This window comes from Astatotilapia calliptera, chromosome 7, assembly GCF_964374335.1.
Source record: "Astatotilapia calliptera chromosome 7, fAstCal68.1, whole genome shotgun sequence".
NCBI classification, from domain to species: Eukaryota; Metazoa; Chordata; class Actinopteri; order Cichliformes; family Cichlidae; genus Astatotilapia; species Astatotilapia calliptera.
The window spans coordinates 38704245-38717507 of record NC_137428.1 but is presented as its reverse complement, the minus strand read 5'-3'; the positions used below and the strand labels follow the sequence as shown (position 1 = coordinate 38717507).

The window sequence follows — 13263 nt, the reverse complement described above, 5'->3', positions numbered from 1 at the left end:
AACAAGATAACACATCATGTCACAAAGCACAGATGATCTCAAACTAGTTTCTCGAACAGTTCACTCTACTGAAATGGCCTCAGCAGTCACCAGACTATAGGGCCAATAGAGCACCTTTGTGATGTGGTTTGGATCTGAACCAACTGTGTCAGTATATTTTAGCATCAATATAGACCAAACCTCTGAGGAATGTTTCCTGCTCCTTGTTGAATCTGTGATGTAAGGAATTAAGACACTCATGAAGAAAAAACGGCCGACCCAGTACTAGCAATGTGTACCTATGTCACGAACCGGGCCGTATGGTCATGACAGAAAAAAAAACAAAAAACGGACATGGTTAGGAATGTATTCCAAGCTGCTTTATTCTTTTAAACAAATAAAACAGAAAACAAACCCTACTGTCAAAAACAAACAGTGGTGTGTTTAATCAGTACCACGAGTAGTGTGTAAAAGAATGGATGAGTGGAAGATGATGCATGTAATGGTGTCAAAAGCAAAAACCAAACCTAACGCAGCCAAAGTCCAACCTGGTGTCTCAGAGCCAACCAAAACTATGCCCTAAAGGCTTTTTATATAGAGTCCTGGCACACTGGTGTTGCCAGTGTCACTGATTGTAAACGGGAACTCCGCCTCTCCAATGCCTGCAAACACACATGAGCCAAAAGGAAGGCAGGGGGCAGTGGGTTGTCACAACCTAATAATGTGTCAGGTGAGTGTATTTGATTCGGTAGTGGAAGGTTTGATGTCATTTGTCTCATCCGACGTGTAACATTTGTCTCTTAGTGCTTCTTCCCTCACAACATTTCTATTGGCTTTTGTTTAAATTAATGTTTGTTCATTTTTATAATCATTTTTTTTCCTTCTGGCTGGAAGGTTCTAAAATAGTCTTCTCATATGACACCCTGGGAGAAAGCCAAAGACGCGCTGCGTTTAGTGTACATGTCTGTCTATATTTGTAGTAACACTGCAGTAGCTGAACATGGTTGCTTTAACTAGTTCAGTCAGTGTTTGGAGCATGAGCTCCACACAAGCTCAATTCCATGGTCACATATTTTATGTGGAGTGGATTTCTCGCACCCGAAAGAATCCCTCATGATGAATATGGAAGAACAGAAACTGGCATTAAATACTGCAAATGGCTTGTCAGCCTTCCCCCACTCTGGTGTCAGTGCTTCACATCTTTTACGCTGTTCAATATTTGATGAGTGGATGATTTGACAGATGCTGATGAACCACAGGGTCTGATTCCTACTGCCCTCTTCCCTCCGACATTCCACCTCCCCCACCCCTTCATCATCCTCCTCCTCATTCCAGACTGGGCCAATGAGGCCATTTGACCTGTCACTCCAAGGCAACCATCATTTAACAAATGCTATGTCAGCTGAGCTACAAGATGACCGCTCAGCTATAAACCAGAGCCTCAGGCTCATGTCTCTGCTGCTGCTCAGATTTTATGCATCTTCACAAATATACAGGGCTGTGCAAAAGTCTTGAGTCACCCTTTGTGTCTTTATATTTTGGTAGAAAAATTGGAAATGGGTGCAGCAAATTTCCATTCATGTTTGCATAAGCCATTACAGGGTTTTCAGAGTTTTCAAGCTTTAGTATGTATTTGGTCTAACAACCTTTTCTTATTATTCAATACAGCCTTCAGAATAGTTCTCTGGGCTTCTTGAAGGACATTCAAAGCTCTTCTTTGGATGTTGGCTGCCTTTTGTTCTTTTGTCTGTTAAGATGATCCCACACTGCTTCAGTAATGTTGAGGTCTGGGGAGGATAACCAATCAAGTCAAAGTCAAAGTCAACTTTATTTGTCAATTCTGCCACATGTACAGGACATACAGAGAATAGAAATTTCGTTACTCTCAAACCCTAGATGAAATAGCAAATGAACATTTAAATATAAGAGAGTGATTAAAAAAATGCAAATAAAATAATTAAAAAGTAAAAATTTAAATAAATACAATACAAATTATAGTGTTCCATTGTGTGTATGCAGGCATGCTTTTACTGCATTGGCAGTGTTTTTGGGATCATTGTCAAACTTACAAAGGAAGCCCTTGCCAGTCAGACATTTTCCAGATGGAATTCCATGGTGGATCTGCATCTGTACTTTTCTTCATTTGTAATTATGTCAGTTTGAGAAGATCTGCAACACCACTGGCTGAAATGCACCCCTAAACCACAATAGAGTCTCCACCCTGTTTTATAGATGGCTGACATTATGCACTCCACACTGTATATAAATGCCACTTGTTTTGCACATATTCAACTCTGTATATTTTATATATTTTATTATTATTATTATTATTATTATTATTTATTTTTTTATTTTTTTACTATTTAATTTGTAAAAATGTGTATCCACACACACACACACACACACACACACACACACACACACACACACACACACACACACACACACACACACGTAGGAAAATATTTAGTATACACATCCAGAAATGCATACACTATTTTAAATTGTACATATATTTATTAGTTTCAGGTTGGCCATTCTTGTATTTTGCTCGTTTGTGTTGTTGTGTTTGCACATCTCTGTTGCTTGTGGGGCTCGCACACAAGAATTTCACTCGCATGTGCTGTGCCAGTGTGCCTGCACATGTGATGTGACAATAAAAGTGATTTGATTTGATTTGATTTTGAAGGCACACAGTGCTGGACCTCTCAACTGCCCTTCTCCGTACAGACTGGATTGATCACTCCATCAGACCTGCTGCCACAGATTTCCAGTACAGGTCTTGTGTAATGCTGTACCTCAGCCTTTTCTCCATTCCCTTGCCTTAAGAATGGCTTCTTCACAGCCACCCTTCCACTGAGAGCATGTCTGATGAGGCTCCAGTGAACAGTAGATGGATTGGCTGAAGATCCATAAACATAAAATCATGGGGGATTTCATATTGAAATATATTTTAAATCCCACAGGATTTTATATCCTGGCACATCCCACAGGCAGCACGGTGGTTAGCACTGTTGCTGCACAGCAAGAAGGTCCTGAGTTCAATTTCATTATCAGGCCGGGGTCTTTCTGTGTGGAGTTTGGATGTTCTCCCCATGTTTGCATGGGTTCCCTCCGGGTACTCCGGCTTCCTCCCACCGTCCAAAGACATGCAGTTTGTGGGGATAGGTTAATTGATTAATCCAAATTGCCACTTGGTGTGAATGCAGGAGTGAGTGCAAATGGTTGTCTGTCTCTGTGCAATAGCCCTGCAACTGGCTGTACCCCGCCTCTCGCCCCATAACAGCTGGGATAGGCTCCAGTACCCCCCACGATCCTGAAAAGGATAAGCGGATGGATGGATGGAGTTTATGGTATCAGTTGTTAGTTTTAGTTAGTCTAGTCTTTATTTATTTATTTATTTGTTCATTATTATTGTTGTTGTTGTTGTTGTTGTTGTTGTTATTATTATTATTATTATTATTATTATTATTATTATTACTACTACTACTATTATTAGTATTTATTTTTTATTGTAGTGGAAGGTTTACAGGGTAAATTAAAATCAGGATAAATATTTATTGATGCCCAAATGGAGATAAAGCAGGATATGCTTTAGACCTACCTTAAACCATATGATCTTAAAGAATCTTTTAATATTTAGTTAACATTTCTATTGTCTTATGTTCTGAAAATTCATATTCAAATCATGAAATATTGTACATTTAATGTCATCCTTGCAATCATCACCATTATCATCATCCAAAGAAACTAAATGTGACAGCTCTGTGACCCACATTCAGAGAAAACCATACAAAATTGTTCTGTGATTGTGAAAATAGAAAAAGAAATTACACGGTTTCCTTTTCTTCTGACAAAATTGGTGTGTTTGGCCCACTGTCTGATTACAGGTTGTGAAGGTAATTTTGCTGCAGAGTCCATACAGTAAATGTCAGAGACAGTCTCAGTATTACGTGGGCGAGGTAATGAGTCTGTGGCCTTCGAATTGATCAGTTTCCTAACAAGTGGAAATGCTGCTGGACTTGTTTGACCATCGAACTTGTCAAACAAGTCCAGCAGCATTACAGGCCTCCCCCCCGACCCTTCCTTCTTGCTCTTTGACAAAACCTTCATGAACCATTTTCTCTGACTTGTATCCTTGATGCTGTGCTCCGCTCACAAAACTGGATACATAACAAACCCACGCAAGTAATTGTTATCTGTGTTATCTGCCTATATAATATCCACTTATCAAAAGCATACAGAAATATGCAGTATATTCATATAAGAATTGTTGGTGGAACTAATTGTGAGAGGGAAGCCAAAGACTCATGAGTTCCATGGAGATCATTTTGCTGATTAGCATATTTTAGAGCCCTGAATTTTATTCATTGCTCGAGTAATCTTTCATTTTTGTTTTCACCACAAAAATAAATTTTGTGATAGAGCAACATGTTCTCATTCCAGGGCATCAAATTCTGCTGTTCTCTGTGACCAAAATCTCTTTAAACCAATACCAAGGAGGTCACAGAAGTGTCCCTAATGACCCGGTAGTGGCAAGATTTGATGCTAAAATAGATGTCTTCTGCACCTTTCTGCTCTCCTTTTTGGCTGAAACATTGAAAAGATCATTACTTCAATAGTTATCATATGAATCTTTCCTGTTTGCAATTGTTCGTAAATAGTACCAATTAAAAACAGTAAAGTGAATGGTGTTACTGGGCTTGTTGAAAATCTGCCAGGGGTTTGGAGAACAAACACATTTACAAGGAGCTCCCAAAGTACTGTAAGTAGTAAAAGACTTAATCGGACTGTTTGAGTTTCTCCTGTGGACCTGTTTAAACATCAGGGGGTACATTAAAGGGTCAGACAGTGAAATGGGAATAGGTTTTTCAGAGCATCTCACAACTAGTGCTGTTCTAACTTTGTTTCCCATCCTGCAGCTGCCGTTGTGCATTAATACTTGTGATTTCGGTATTTTAGCATCACCATCAGGACAAATGACATTAAAAAAATTATTATTATTTTAATGGTATGAAGTTAAAGGGATGAACACATAGGAAGACTAGGAGATGTGGTGACAATGAAAATGTTAGTGAAGTCCAGTGACTTGCAGCAATATCAATATCTAAATCAAAGCAGGCACGATCATTCACGTGTGATTCACGTTCAGTGAATCACAACTTTGAAGAAAGTGGTTAAAGCCAAAACCAATAAAAGGGAAACAATAGACAACTTAAACACCACCCCAAAGTAGCACTTCTCCGGTTTATGGACCAAATAAGGTGCAGTTGTCAAGTGGAAGCAAGATTCTACATGTGGATAAGGTAGATATTACTCTTTGCTCTTTCATGTTGTACTCATACAAAAAGTTTGGACCTGTATTATTATCAACATTTTTACTGTCAATTCCCTTATGATTAACCACAAACTACAAGCAAGACTGAATTTTCATTCTTTTTCTTCAGATGTTTAACAATACTAGCACTAGTATCCAAGTACCAACCCCAGTACTATCCTCCAAATCTGAAGTGGGCAATATACAAACTGTTAGGACTGCTATGGTAGGCCACACCAATGGGCTTATAAAAATATATCAAATTATATAATAATAATCAGCATAAATGAGTTCATCTTATTGATGTGACTCTCCACAGCAGTCCCAGTTTCTCTTGTGGCCCCCATGGGAAAATGAATTGCCCACCCTTGCTTTAAACGTTCCCTGGATTTGTATGCTACTTTTGCCCTGACGCCACTGACCTGAATTGATTCAGTAGAAATGACTTGGGCACAGCAAATAAGACGTGGGAATTTATTTCACACTTCTTTAAAGCAATGGAGTGGTAGCAGTTTTCCCAGTTAGGAATTACAACCCCAAATGAATGCACAGTTAATGTAGTCATCTATTCTTCTCTTGGAAAGAAAGATAGGAGTTCCTCAAAAACGTCTTATTCACCAGCATATGTTCATATGTGAATTACAGAGGTGTTGCCAATATGATTGTATTTGAGTGGACTTGATAAATTAATATGATGAGGTGGATGGAGACACAAAGTATACAGCTGAGGGGGATCACGGAGTGAAAAGATAATTTTGCAGTTATTTGTGGTTCATCACTATCTGTCTTTTTAGTCCTTTCTTGCATATGAAAGCACAGATTTTATTGTATGTGCTTTAAGCAAACGCTGACGGTTTAGCTCCTCTTTGAAACATCTATTTGAGTGCATTCGTGTTAATGTCTCTGGCATACCACCTCTGCCATTCTGCTGTTTAGACACCAGACAGTCCTGCTGCTCTGAGTCTGAAACAGCAGGGGAATAGCGTCCTCCTCATGCTGAAGTCTCTGCGATAGAAATAAAGTGCCACATTCGAAGCAGTGCGCTGTTGGTCAGCCTGATTATGGTTTTTATGGCCAAATGAAGAGGTGGGTGCCACATTAAACATATCTCTGTGGTGAAGAGACCCAGGGCTACAGGTTAACTGACTACCCTGATGCAGGATGACACAAACACTCTGCAAAAATTTCCTGAAGGCCAAAGAGCGGTGACTAGCCTAGACTTTCCTCCACAATAATCTGACTTTAAATGCCACTGAATTACTGATTACTGAGAGTAATAATCCACAGATTCTGAGACTTTGGAACATGGTCATTCTGGGATAACCTGGGTTATACGTATGAAATACCAAGAGAAACTTTAATTGTCCTGGTTTTGTGTTTAAATTCCTGTCAATACAAAGAATTGCTCTTTTTGTGTTTCTTTCTGTGTTTTTTGATTACCTTCCCTTTCCTAGTCCATATCACCTGTGTTCTGCTATCCAATCACTCCTGTCATTTTTCACATTTCTTGTATTTTCCTAGAATTTCTAGTTCTTCCAGAATTTCTTGTGTTTGTTATGCTCTTTGTGTTTTCCTTTCCAGTTTCCAATTTTCCTTGTTTTTCTGAAATTTCCTGATTGCTTCTTGAGTTTTTATTGCATTTCTCATATTTCCAATGTTCCTTTCCTAGTTGTTTTTTTACCCTCACCATTTCTTGTGCTTCTAGTAATGCTCCTTGTGTTTCTAGTAAAGCTTGTGTTTTATGTTTTTTTTAAAGTATTTTTCACGTTTTCCTATGTTTTCTAGCATTTCTTACATTTCAAGTGTTCTTTGTGATTTCTTCGTTTATCCAGCATTTGTTATATTCCTAGTGTCTCTATGATTTCCTAGTTTACTTAGCATTTATCACTTGACTTATGTTAAGAGATATATTCTAAAACTCTTCTTCAGTAGAGAATCAGAGAACAGAAACACACAGATTTTCTTGCTAGCAAGGGCAGCCTCCTGAGCTCACACACCAAGAGTGAGGCTCAGAGACTAAGCACTGAGGACCAGTGTTGGTCAAGTTACTTGAAAAAAGTAATCAGTAACTAATTACTGATTACTTCCCCAAAAAAGTAATCAGTAACTAATTACTGATTACTTCCCCAAAAAAGTAATCCCGTTACTTTACTGATTACTTCTTTTCAAAAGTAATTAATTACTTAGTTACTTAGTTACTTTTTAAAAACACGATTTACAACCTGAAGAGGTGATAAAGCGATAGATCTTTCAGCCCAATTCTACTTTTACTGCATAATCCATCATACAAAATGTAATCAAATGGAAAAGTCTCTTTTTAAAACTTGTTTTATTAGTTTTAATCTTTTAACTTTATGCATCAAGCAAAAATTTAATTATATGCAACATCCTCTGACTGGAAGAAATTAGTTTAACATTTAAACCTATTTTCTACACATTCCAGCACATAAAATAAAATATTTTTTGTGTTTACACTCAGTCTTTCAAATAGATGCAAGTAAAACACAGCAGAACATAAATAAAGTCAAAGACTAGCAGTCCTGTTGCTCTATTTTCACCTGTAAAGCAGGACTACGGTAGGCGGAGGTTTACCCTGGTGCAGGTGTGCCGCGGTCAGTTGAAGAATCCGCGAGTTTCTCTGTGAGTTTCCCATTACGTCATAGCACACTTGGTGCTTGCTTGGAAGTTTAGGGGTTTTTCGCTGTAAAAATAAGTTTTCTTCCCACGCACGATGACGCTAATGTTTTTGTCACTTTTTATGGAATCAAACTCAAAGTAAGGTCAGTACTTCCACGCTTTAAACGCTGCACGCTCATACTCTCTCCCACAATCGATACGTGATCCATTGTTGATCTGCACACAGCTGTTGCCACGAACGTCGCACTCGCTTACGTCACTGTCGTGAGACATTCTCGCAAAAAATCACGGTTTTAGTAACGCAGTAATGCAGCGTTCCTACGGGAAAGTAACGGTAATCTAATTACCGTTTTTGCAATAGTAATCCCTTACTTTACTCGTTACTCGAAAAAAGTAATCAGATTACAGTAACACGTTACAAGTAACGTTACAAGTAACGCGTTACTGCCCATCTCTGCTGAGGACTGCCCTGGTCTTTTATTTATACACTTCAGTGGGTGCTTGTTCCTTACATTGGAATGTGTGTGTGTGTGTCAGAGTGTGACCCCATAAACGACTTCCCTTAACCTGCTGGTCTGGAAAATCCAACAGTTCATCTATATGTAAAAAAGCACTTAGACTAAAACTGACATAGCTACGTTAATCCTACCGTAAATGGTAAAATGGTAAATGGCCTGTATTTATATAGCGTAAAACAATAAGACAAGGTACGACCTCTCCCATACTCCTAGGATGTGCGGGTGAACGCCAGAACACCCTGGAATGTTACAGACCTCCTAGGATGAGACATTCTTTCAATATGCCACCAACTATATACTTCTAAACACAAATGATTACATGCAGTATTCTACCATATGCAAACTTATATCATTAAAACATTATACTGACTACTAAGTACAATTTTCCATTGACATTCCCTCCTGTTGTCAGTATAACTTTAAGTGAGATATCAGTATGTAACATCTTGTTGTACATTTTCTGTCACATCGTCATTAATCACACAAAGTCTTCATGTTCCAACAGGTCGGGGTCATCATCATCATTTGTCACGGCTGTATATGCACCAACAGTGTAAAATATTATGCGGTTAATCATGAGTTTTAGACATGACAGTATACACGTTACAAAGACACAAATTAAAAGTAAAAATATCCCAACTCCGATGAGTCGTCCTTTTAGCACCTGTAACCAGGAGCCAGTTTAGAGCCAACAAAACCAGTCACTTGTATCACTTACATAGTCCTGATTTTGGGCCTGCTGGATTTGTCTCAAAGCATTCAGGGCGTCAGTCATGTTTGATGAATGTACATCGTCTTTATGTAAGTGCAGCAGGTGTTGTTGAAGAGGACGCAAAGTCCCCCTTTCTCTGCTAGTATCATGGAGTAGTTCTTCCCTGGGAGTTGGTCCAGGAATAATAATAATAATAATAATAATAATGGATACTTTATTGATCCCCATGGGGAAATTACTTGTTTTTCTCTGCATTTGACCCATTCACTCAGTGAAGCAGTGGGCAGCCCACTAAGCAGGCGCCCGGGGAGCAGTGTGTAGGGACGGTACCTTGCTCAGGGGTACCTCAGGGTAGCCGTTAAGTGGATTCGAACCGCCGACCTTCCGATCATGGGGCGACCACTTTACCTACTGAGCTATCCCTGCCCCTATATATAGTGTGGGGTGTGTTGATGTGCTGGGCATATGGGAACAGACATAATAGTCTGTATTTGCCGATTTTGCCTTTGTTCTGTCGTGGATATACTTATGGCTCTTCTACTGTCCATCCTCTGCAGAAAAACCCCTCTGTGGAAAGGGTGCTGGGTCCAGTTATCTTACTGCTGTTATGATCCCAGCAGTCTTCAGTGTGGCATCATATGCACAGTATAGTGACACAGCATTAGGTGATGTTCATAGGAAACTGCTGTCATCACCACCATAGCTTCTGGTTCCCGTGCTTTCACAGAATCATGATGTCATCCTTAGACTCCCTCTGCGCTGTCGATGGAGCTTGGCACGCTCCCCTCATCCGTTAGGTGCCCGTCTGTTGTCCACAATCTCCTCTGTTGGCCTCTGGAAATCCCCCTTGGCACAGCTCTCATTCAAACGCAGTTTCATGGTCCTTGCTGTGGCTCCAAAGTCTGATCTCATGATGGGCCCCAACCAGCCCGACCTTTGACCTCAACCACTGCCTGGGCTGTCAGCTATGCCTGGAATGGTTCTTGTTTCTCACTGGGCCTCTGAAGATTTCTCAGGAGATTACTGCTGCACCTGTATTTCCTTGCTAGGAGGAAAAACTTCTATTTGGAGAGCATGTCAACAATCATCAAACCACATTCTTTAGTTCAGTGAACTTCACTTATAGGCCATCAAAGCCTCATCTCAACATGGATGCACCACTTGCATAGGTTTGATACCCATAAATGAACTGTTAATCACACAAATCGCTGCAAAAATCAACTTAGTTTAATGTTAATTAATTCATTGTTTCATGTTAATCCTGGACCCCTCCTCTTGACGCATGGACACTCCCATGAGTCAACTCATCAAAATCAGATTCCTGTCTTAAAGAAAAAGTTAGCTAGATCACGTCCCAGGCAACATCAGGGCGTCTCCTCCTCTGGAGCAGCACCACCCTGGACCTATAATCCTGCAATAAAAGATGTCAATCGGTTTTGCATATTAAGTTTGCTTAACACCCGGCTCTGCCAGGAGCCTGCATACACACCACCATGGCCTGGAAAACAAGATCTGGAAGTGAAATCAAACTTCACGCTTATAAACAATTGTATCATAAGGGTAATAAGTATTCAACATCAGCAAGACAAGTATCATGTGCAGGTTTTCTCAAATCAGTAAACTACAATTATTACCATAATTTGCCTCAGACATGGATCATCCCATGTACTCAGTCAACATTAATGTAATCGGTGACTTCTCTTAAGCAAAGTCACTCCACTCATCTATCACTAGGAGCTCAATAGTGGCCCGCTAATGACTCCCATATGAAACTATTCCATAAACACTGCATCTCGTATTTGTTTTTCTCATGTTACATGTCCGTCTCTGCTGAATCCTCTACATGCACTCTTAGAAAAACAAACATTAGCAACACACATAAATCATCCTGGTGACCAGGCGCAGGTCGACAGGTTCCAGAGGTGCTATAAAAAGACCATAAAGTTAGCCATCCATAGCTGTGGAAAGAATGTTATTCACATCATCAAAGTAACCTTCACATTTTCCCAAAAACACAGTGTAACAGCATCACCAACTCATAACCTGTAAACACAGTTTCTTCACACATAAACCCAGAAATCCTGTAGTAGAAAAACATCATTAAGTTGTGTCCTGCTGTAAATCACATGATCAAATCACATGATTAACATGCAGCAGCTGTGTTCAGAGCCCTTCCCGTGCTTTTCCCTTCCAGCACAGTACCACCTAAGAAGCTGGACATCTGTAGTGAGGCTTTTTTCCATGTCCTAAAGGTAAGGCTGCAATATTCTATGTGTATATATTGTTGAATTTTGCAGTTACTCATGTTTTCATTTTATATATTTTACTGTGGAGTCAGTCAAATATTCTTAAAGTTCAGATCCCCATAACATGTTGATGTTAATAAAAACCTACAAAAAAAGTTGATCTATTTTATACTGTAATGCAACTCAAAAATTGTGTTTCTTACGGTCTTGTTCTAATCCTCTTTTTTTTCTGTCATGTAGACTTCAGAAGACCCTGAAGGCTACCTGCGTCAGCGACCCCTGGCTTGTCCACTTCTGCTTGTCTCTGAAGGCAATTGCATGATAGCTGTTGGAACCACACCGGTGAGCACTTTTAACCGGAAGGATCTTAATGAGGGACTGCTCTATCTGATGGCATATTACTATGCCCTCCACCCCACATATCCAAAGTGCATTTCCACGCTGCTGTCTGTCTTGCAAACTGAAATACTCAAAGACTCAACCCCCTCTTACAAGAAGGCGCTTGGTGAGTGGAAGTCATTCATTGAGTGAGTCTCTCAGATGACAGACTCCATCTGCCTTGTTTATCAGACTCAGTGTTGGTCAGTGAGGTTGTTTTTTTTTTCTCTAGAAAAGTTGTTCAAATGTAAAACACATGTTTGTTTGTGTGGTCGTTAAACTTGTTCTTCTAAAATGTTATGTAATATAGGATTTGAAATAGTGATTGTTTTAAGCTTCAGCAAAATTTATTTTTGATACCAGCCATGAGTGTGTTATACTTTTATTATTCATGTTAAGAGTATCTGGAATATGCACTTCTTATATTGGCCATGTTACACAGTACCCTGCTGAAATGTATAATTTTAGACATGATTCTCCTGGAACAGACCTCAGTGAGTTACTGACCCATTGCTGTGTCAATAAAAGCGCAAAATCTAAGAGTGCTTTTGCTGTCTTAATTTAAGATGAATTCCCTTATTTTTAGTAGCTTTTTGAAGAGATGGTGTCTTATTCTCGGGAATTTTTGCTGATTATTGTTCTCAGAGTCAAAACATAATTCTTATAGTTAGCTCAATCAAGAAAGAAACAATTCAGTTTTAAGAAAATTTGTCCTATGGTAAGGTGTTTTTTTATGTGAAAAATCTAAATTAAGGTGTCGAATCTTAAAGTAAGCAAATAATTATTGAAAACAGCTTGTTCAAGAAAGCATAATACTCATTTTAGGTACAGATTTTCTAAATATCAAAGTATCTTTTACTTATAATAAGTCACATTTTCTTCAAATAAGCATACATTTTAGACAATTTTGTCTAGTTAAAAGGCATATGGCAGTTAAATTAATTTGCTAGTTTTAAGAATTCTAGTTAAGCAACTTCTGCTTACCCCATTGGCAGATTTTTTTGCTCAAAACAAGAAAATTTTGTCAGATTTAAGAATATTTGGCTTGTTTCAAGTATAGCTGTTTTTGCAGTGTGCTGTAAAAAGAAATGTAAATGTTAGCACTGCGCGGGTGTATACACTCTTTCTCACAGTAATCTCTGTGAGCAACACAAGCCCATGAATAACACACCCCTGGTAGATTCACAAACACAGAAAGTGGCATTTAAAAGTTAAATCGGTACGGCCAAAGCTCATGCAACCTCAGATGTTGCTGTTAGCTTTCTGCTCCTGTAAAAAGAAGCACATAAATTCATCTACCCTTTTGTCCTGTCTAGGTGGAGGTTAACCTTGAGTCGTGGTCAAGTCTTGTCAGCTTTTACCAGTCAGTCAGTTTGTTTTTATTTCCATTCATTCATTCATTCATTCTTTCTTTCTTTGCTGATAGTGGAAACTATCGTCGCATTTGATCTCCACCCTCAGCAAAATGACGTCATT

The 13263-nt window shown here is 39.1% G+C and overlaps 1 protein-coding gene across 2 annotated transcripts in view; it reads left to right on the top strand.

The window, feature by feature from the left end:
- Positions 1 to 11887, top strand: part of LOC113026100 (uncharacterized) — a 44435-nt gene extending 32548 nt beyond the window's left edge. For both annotated transcript variants that reach the window (XM_080303634.1, XM_080303635.1), the window contains 2 exons: positions 11358 to 11415; positions 11650 to 11887. The gene's annotated coding sequence lies outside the window, so the exon portion shown is untranslated. The remainder of the gene's footprint in view (positions 1 to 11357; positions 11416 to 11649) is intronic.
- Positions 11888 to 13263: the final 1376 nt, after the last annotated feature.